This window comes from Mus musculus, chromosome 1 (genome assembly GCF_000001635.26).
Source record: "Mus musculus strain C57BL/6J chromosome 1, GRCm38.p6 C57BL/6J".
NCBI classification, from domain to species: domain Eukaryota; kingdom Metazoa; phylum Chordata; class Mammalia; order Rodentia; family Muridae; genus Mus; species Mus musculus.
Genome location: NC_000067.6, coordinates 97,536,237 through 97,544,340, shown reverse-complemented (window position 1 = coordinate 97,544,340; position 8,104 = coordinate 97,536,237). Strand labels below are relative to the sequence as shown.

Genomic DNA, 8,104 nt, shown 5'->3' with positions numbered 1-8,104 from the left:
TTGTAAATATGCTTTCTGTGGATTCTTCCAACATGTGCCGTATTTTACAACAGAGAAAAATAAAACTTTATTCAACCAACTGATTTCATCCACCATAAACTTCAGTTTCAGTCCACAGAACCCTTGGTGCTCCTAAAAGATTCTCCTGGTCTCCATCGTCGTGGTCTGCAGTCTCTCCAGGACAAAAGTAGATATCTCTACTCTTCCACTCTTCCCTCTGCTTTCTTTCTACTTCCTGCTTTTTCCATACAATTCCTCAACTTCCTACCACAGAAACCAAAGTTTCCTCAACATCAGAATTTACCTTTCCTGTTTCTCTCCTGTTGTAATGATAAAGCAGTGCCTGCATCAATCTAAGATAAACCATTCTATTCCTTCCGAGGGATTTTATTCTCTCTCCTCCTTATGCAACATCTGTCTTATTAGTGAACCCCTGGGTTTAGTTGGCATTTAAACCCAGACACATTTAAACACACTCTCTCTTTTTTAACCCACATGCCAAAGTCATAAAATTATTTTTCTAATAATATCAATCCAATATGTTTTTCATGACTAAATCTCTTGAAGACATTTCCCCAAGTCTCTATCTTTACTTTCTCACTCCCTGATTAATCTGTTAGAATTTCAAATATTTTTATCTCAGTTTCCCTTAGATCAAAGACTGAGGAAAATTATTGATGTCCTAACCAGCACTTAGGTGGCTATCCACAAGTTTTTTCCTATTTTGAGATGTTTATCTTCTCTTTCCAGATAGATACATACTCTGTCTTATATGTTTGCACCTGAGTGAACATCACAAGAACAGAAGTAATGTAGTATTTATTTTGATCTACCTTGGTTTTGGTTCAGAATTCAGTACTCTTCTTTGCTCAATGTGCTGGGTATCTTTGCATTACTATAACAGAATACTTACGACGATTAAATTATAATCGGAAAAGCTTGGCTCACAGTCAAAGGCTGGCAAATGCAGTGCTTCAGCCTCAGGTGGGTGTTGTGGATGGCAAGGGTATGCACAGATGGTGGAGTGCATGCTTACTTCATAGCCAGGAAGTAGAAGTCAAAAGGGTAGGAGGCCAGAGACTGAGCATCCTCTCTCAACGTGAACCCTCAAACTCACAGGCTATCATAAGGCCTGTGATGGCTAGTCTTCAATGTCCATTTGACAACAGTTAAAGGTGGTTGGTGAATGTTGTGTGATGTTTCTTAAGACACGAGGAAATGTCTGCTCTTCCACATGGGGCACAAGAGCAGACCAAAGTTGTAATCCCATCATATCCGTCTTTGTGAACCAATGAGTTTATGAGGGTCTGAGTAGGTGAAAGGCAGCCACATCTCTGGAAAAATCTACCCTAGCCTGAGAGGTGATCCACAAGAGCCACGTTTATGGAAACTTTTGCTCTAATTGTACGCACTTCTCACCAGACAGCTTCTTCTCTCCTACAAATGTGTTTTGCTTTATAACCTTATAAGTCTTACAACTTTCCTAAGCTTCCCGAATCTTGTAAGCCATCCTCCTCTCTCCATGATGGAATGTTTTAATTTAGAGGAAACAGCTACATGACAGAGAGGCATGCAGGGATGGGTACATGAGGGCACTTTCAAGGGAGAACTTGCTGAGGGGAGAAGGCATGCCTTGAATATGGATGCAACCCTGAGTGTGAGAGTCATCTTCCCTGAGTGAGCATCTGAAATAAATATCTGAAAAGGAGAAAATAGGGAGAGTGCTGCTGTCCCATTTTCTTGGTGTCTAGGATTGCCATGATGGGAACTACTCAGCCCTGCCTTGCCCTTCATAAATCTGAAAATGTGAGCCCAGATACGACATTCCTCTATGAAATTGTTTCTGTCAGGAATTTTGGCAACAGTGATATAGAGTTAACTAAAACAAGGTCCCTTTTCTTAAGGGTCCACTGGCTCTTTCAATAGCACTACTATGGAGCCTCGATCTCTTAACATTCCCTTCTTTGTGAGACAAGACCCAAACTGCACAGTTGGTATTATGTTTGTGATTATTTTCCTAATCCCCCAGTTCTCTTGGAAATGTGAAAGAGTTAGCTAAATCCAATTGAAATTCTTTTTAAATTACCTTTTCTTTTTTTGAGGTAGGGTCTTATCTAGTTCAAGCTGGCCTCAAACTCACTGAGTAGTTGATTCTGGCCTTGAATCCTTAATCTTCTTGCTTCTACCTCTTAAATTTGGGATTAGAAGTGTTCACCACCACACTAGCTGTTAAGTTTCTTTATGACAGAAAGGTAGAATGGGAACTGTTTTAAAGAGGAAAACTACCAGTGAGGAGAAAAAGGAGGGGTAAGGAGTTGAATATTATTAGAAGATATATGCATATGCAAATGTACACTTACATTTGCATACTTATTATATATTACATTAACAACTTTAAGATTTCATTTCAAGCCTTACAATGTTTTTTGTTTATGTACTTTTTAAAAATAGATTTAGGACAAAAGGAAAGAATAGTTATGAAACAGATAAAAACCAATTCATCCTGATTCAGAAGACATAAAGAAGGAAAAAGAATCTAATTTCACAGATTCTATATCTAAGAATCTGCCCCAGGTGTCCACAGAGGACCTTTTGCTTGAGATTCTAATATGCTAAAGATGATTTCTCCAGGAATGACATTACTCTGAAAAATGCATGTTAACAGCAAATTAAAACAAAGCTGAAGTACAGTATTAGCACTGTAGCTGAAGGTAGTGGTTTAGTTCCATCATCAGGAGAAAAAGAAGGTCTGTGAGGGTGCCTGGTGGAATGATGTTTGCTCAGGTGAATGCTAATATTTTGTTACAAGACCATTTGTTCCTTGTCACTGTGGAATGGAGAGTTTTGTTTTGTTTTTTTAAAGACCATTGTTTCCAAGCATTTATATACATTTTAACTACATAGGGCAAAAAGGGCTTGCAAGAATTTTTGCTGTTTGTGTGAATGGCACTGTAGCCTTATTTTTGATCTGTTGGTTGGTGCATTGTAGTGTTCCATGGAGGTATGTGTGGTCTTGCAGTGGGGATGAAGGGGAGGGAATGGGAGTGGATAGGCCCAAACAAAGAAGACATGTACCCAAATGCTTTAGCAGATTTACTCTCTGCCTAAGCCATGTTGAAGATAATTAGCAACATTGATTGAATTGTCATAAATGGGATAAAATGGAATGGACTGTGGATGATGACGATGATGTATTGGGAAATAAAGGCTTGGTGTTGGATGGGTTGCTGCCTACTTTACAAAGCAACATTGAATTAAATGGGGATTTCATTCTTTATAAGTACACCTACAACAGGCAAACACAATATAAACCTTGATTTCCATCCCATTCTACTGTCTAAATCTCACGTACACCAAGACAGGCAGAGAGCAGCAGCTTCCCCACAAAGCCTAAAGCCAGCCTTTTGTGCCCGCCAGCTTCCACTGCGTGCATAGGTTGCCCTAGTGATGAATGTCCTGCTTTGTGTGGTCTCAGCGTTTTCTCTGGAGAGGCTGTTTTAATGAGAAGGTGAACAGAGGGGGCTTCCTTTGAGACTGAAATAGCAGGAGGGTCACTTCTACCAATGCAGGCACAATGCCACTGTTCTTTCTCACGGAGCTCTGACAGCCCGGGTCTGTGCCTTGGTCTCTGTCTCTCTCACTCTGTCCCCTTCTCTCATTTGTTATCTTCTATTGTTGGGTAGTGTTCGAAGCCTGCCTTGGCTGAGTACTGTTTCAGAATGGCCTGTGGATTCCCTTTTAGAAGAGAAAAGTAACTAGCCAGTTCACATTCCCTCCCTCTCCTACCTCCCCCCCTCCAACCCCGACCCTCGCCTCTGACATCATTGATCCTGCAAAAAGGAGTGAGTTTGGTTTTCCCAGGCCACACCCGTTTCTTTCACCTTCCTATGCGGAGGGGCGTCCCTTCTCAGCGTTATCCACGCACCAGGAAGTATACTGCCTTAAGCTTCAACATCCCTTCTCCTTCAGGATCCGTCATACAGGGCAGGAGTGGGAGGAACATCAGTAATTGCTGTATTTTAGGACTCACTTGGGGACAGATTTGATTGAACACGCAGAGTAAACTTTTGATCATCCATGCTAATGGAAGCAAGAGTAATTCAGACTACGCGTGTGTTTCCATCTGACTTAGAAATGTGCTGTGTGATTTTGTTTTAAAAGCACTAGCAGGTGGTTTTATATAGAATGATAATAGTGGAATTACTTTTGGGTTGTCGGGGTTTGCCTCTGTAGGTTAAATGGCAGAGAACAATACTCTGCCTCCTACTCTTAACCTACAAATATACTTGGCAGATCCCTTGTGCCTGTACTATATTTACTCTTTTTCTTCTCCTTCTATTTCCACAATGAAAATACAGAAAACAGGGAGTTGTTAAGGTTTTTATAATAGGTAGCTAATTAAACAGCATACTGTCCTATACTTATAATTTAAGTAAGAGCCTAACCCTCCACGCTAAGGTCACAGAATGATGTTTAGTATTTGTGAGTTTCAGGATGCATTATTGCTGTGTTGACTGCATTGGCAGTGTGCAAGGTACTTTGTTGGGTTTATGATTATATCCTCATTGCATAGGACAGCGCTCAGTGAGTTTTTATAGACCAAATCACCAAATGGGTGAAATATAACATGCTCACTTTCTGTATGTGTGCATACATGCACACGTGTGTGTATATCTGTGTGGGCATATATTAAATAAATGTCTACATCTTTCTTGATTGCTATATCTTTTCTGGAGACAGAGAGAAGAGCTCTTACTGAACCCAGAATTCATTGGTTTTTCTAGACTGGCTGGCCAATGAGCTCCAGGGATCTCCCTTCTCTTTACTCCCTATTGTGCTGTGTACATATGTATGTGCAAGTGTGCATGTGTGTGCATACTGCCACATCCACCAAGATTTTATGATGCAATGACAATACAAATCTATGTCCTTGTGCTAGAGTAGCAGACACTGTCTGAGCCATCTCCCTGGCCCTTACCCTTTACTTTTTATCTAACTGGTTCATTTACAAATAAAAATTATGTATGACTTTCCTTATAAGTTGCAATTTCATGTAAAGTCTCTATGCCCTACATAATGGTGAGAGGATTTTTCCACAAGCAATCCCACTCTGTTTCTTCCACTCTTTGCTGGTTTGTCAGACAAAGTTTTCATCCTCATTACTGTGGCAACTTTTCTCTGGAGATAAGTGACAAACTAGGATGCTGCTCACAGGCCATTTCTTTCACTGAACCTAATCTGTCACAGGGTAGTTATGTGTGATAAACCACTCAATACTCAGACTAATAGGGATTTCACACCAGCCATGCCCCCTCCAGCCCTTTCTCCCCCCATAATAAATCTTTTAGGTGTGCCATGAGAGTTGAGAAGAAACCAGAAAGGAAAGGTTCACTCGGGATGGTAGCACTTCTCCTTTGTGACTTGCTCAGAGGATGATGAGATGGTGGGACACAAAGAAACCATGTGGCTTCTAGTTCCACCCAAGGAGCCAGAGGCCCCTTCCCCTCCATGCCTTGTGCTGGCATGCAGACTTAGTTGTTTGACTTTTAGAAGAGATGTGACGAAGAATAATCTTCTCATACCCCTTTCACAAGTGGATAATCTGAGGCCCTTGCAGCTCCCTTCCCTCATCTTTAAAACACTCCTTGCAATCATGTCTATTTCAATGGCAGAGTCAACTTCTTCAGGGTCTGTAAGGGATCCCCTTCCTTTCACAATTTTATGACCTTGAACAGTTCCATCCATGACTACAGTGAGCAAGAATCATGGCAGGCAACTGCAGACCTCTGTGATTTATCCTTGAACCAACTTATTTATCCTATTCAGGAACAGAGGCTCATGGAAGTTAAGTCAAATGCTCAGCCTTCCAAAGACTCAGGAGCCCTGGGAATATCAATGCCTCTCTCTCTCTCCACTATATCATGTGGCCTCTCTGGGGTGTCAGGGTCCAAACAATTTAAAGCCATTTTATAGCTTTGGGTCCCCAAAGAAATATTTCTGAATCTGCTGAAGGTTCAGAAATGTGTGGTTCCCTGGGGATTTGGGGCCAGGTACTCTAGCCTTCGTGGGAGAGTTCCGAGCCTGTGAAAGACTGCCTCACAACTCAAGGTGGACTGATCCTGATGAACATTGGTCATTGTTTGATGACCAGTACTCCATTTACCCAATTTCTTTGTTTTTCTTTTTTCTTTTTTTTTATTGGATATTTTCTTTTCTTTCTTTCTTTCTTTCTTTCTTTCTTTCTTTCTTTCTTTCTTTTTTTTTTTTTTTGGATGGGGGTGGGGGTTGAGACAGGGTTTCTCTGTGTTGTCCTGGCTGTTCTGGAACTCACACTGTAGACCAGGCTGGCCTTGAACTCAGAAATCCTCTTGCTTCTGTCTCCCAAATGCTGGAATTAAAGGCATGTGCCACCACTGCCCGGCATATATTTTCTTTATTTTCATTTCAAATGTTATCCCCTTTCCCAGTTTCCCCCATGGAAAGCCCCTATGCCAAACCTCTATATCTGCTTTTATGAGGGTGCTCCATGACCCACCCACCCACTCATAGACTGGGACATCAAGCTTTCACAGGACAGAGGGCCTCTCCTCCCACTGCTGTCTGACAAGACTATCCTCTGATACAAATGTGGCTGGAGCCCTAGGTCCCTCTATATGTACTCTTTTTAAAAAATATATTATTTTTAATTCATTTTTACATCCCATATTCCATCCCCCCATCTACCATCCAACTGCTCCATGTCCCGCACCTCCTCCCCATTCCACCCTGTTGCTACATGGATGCCCCCACCTCTCATCCCACCTGACCTCTAAACTCCCTGGGGCCTCCTGTCTCTTGAAGGTTAGGTGCATCATCTCTGAATGAACACAGACAGGAATTCCTCTACTGTATGTGTGTTGGGGGCCTCATATCAGCTGGTGTATGCTGTCTGTTTGGTGGTCCAGTGTTTAAAAGATCTCTGGGGTTCTTTTTAATTAAGACTGTTGGTCTTCCTGCAGGGTTGCCCTTCCCCTCAGCTTCTTTCAGCCTTCCCTAACTCAACAACAGGGGTCAGCTGCTTCTCTCTATTGGTTGGGTACAAATATCTGCAACTGGCTCTTTCAGTTGCTTGTTGGGTCTTTTGGAGGGCAGGCATGAGAGATCCCTTTTTGTAAGTGCTCCATAGCCTCAGTAATAGTGTCAGGCCTTGGGACCTCCCCTTGATCTGGATCCCACTTTGAGCCTGTCGCTGGACCTTCTTTTCCTGAGGCACCTCTCCATTTCCATCCCTGTAATTCTTTCAGACAGGAACAATTATGGGGAGGAGGCGTGACTCCTCAAACTATTCCATGAAGTAGAAACAGAAGGAACACTACCTAACTCGTTCTATGAAGCCTCAATTACTCTGATACATAACCACATAAGGACCAAACCAAAAAAAGAGAACTTCAGAAAATTCTCGCTTATGAATATCATTGCAAAAATACTCCAGAAAATTCTAGCAAACTGAGTCCAAGAACACATCAAAAGCATCGTTTATCATGATCAAGTAGGCTTCATCCCAGGAATGCAAGGTTAGTTTAATATAGAAAAATCCATTATCATAATCAAAGAAAATCAAAGAAAAAAATCACATGATCATCTCCTTAGATGCAGAAAAAGCATTTGACAAAATACAACACCCCTTCATGTTAAAAGTATTGGAGAGATCAGGAATTCAAGGTCCATACCTAGATATTTTAAAAGCAAATTACTGCAAAGCAACAGCCAAAATCACATTAAATGGAGATATACTTGAAGCAACCCCACTGAAATTGGGACAAGACAAGGATGCCCACTCTCCCCATATCTATTCAATTGGATTGATTTGCATTCTTCTGAATGTTGACCTTCAGTTGAACCAGCACCATTTGTTGAAAAATGCCACCTATTTTCCTCTGCATCTTCTTAGCTCCTTTGTCAAAGATCAAGTGACCATAGGTGTGTGCATTCATTTCTGGGTATTCAGTTCTACTCCTTTGATCTACCTGTCTCTGTAAAAATACCATGCAGTTTTTATCACTATTGTTCTGTAGTACTGCTTGAGGTCAGGAATGGTGATTCCCCCAGAATTTCTTTTACTGCT

The 8,104-nt window shown here is 41.5% G+C and overlaps 1 annotated feature.

The window, feature by feature from the left end:
- Positions 1,600-5,844: an enhancer, noted in NCBI's record as "VISTA enhancer mm1317". NCBI's record gives its function as "enhancer in: neural tube[3/4] | hindbrain (rhombencephalon)[3/4] | midbrain (mesencephalon)[3/4] | forebrain[3/4]" and the evidence as "EXISTENCE:transgenic organism evidence [ECO:0001131][PMID:17130149]".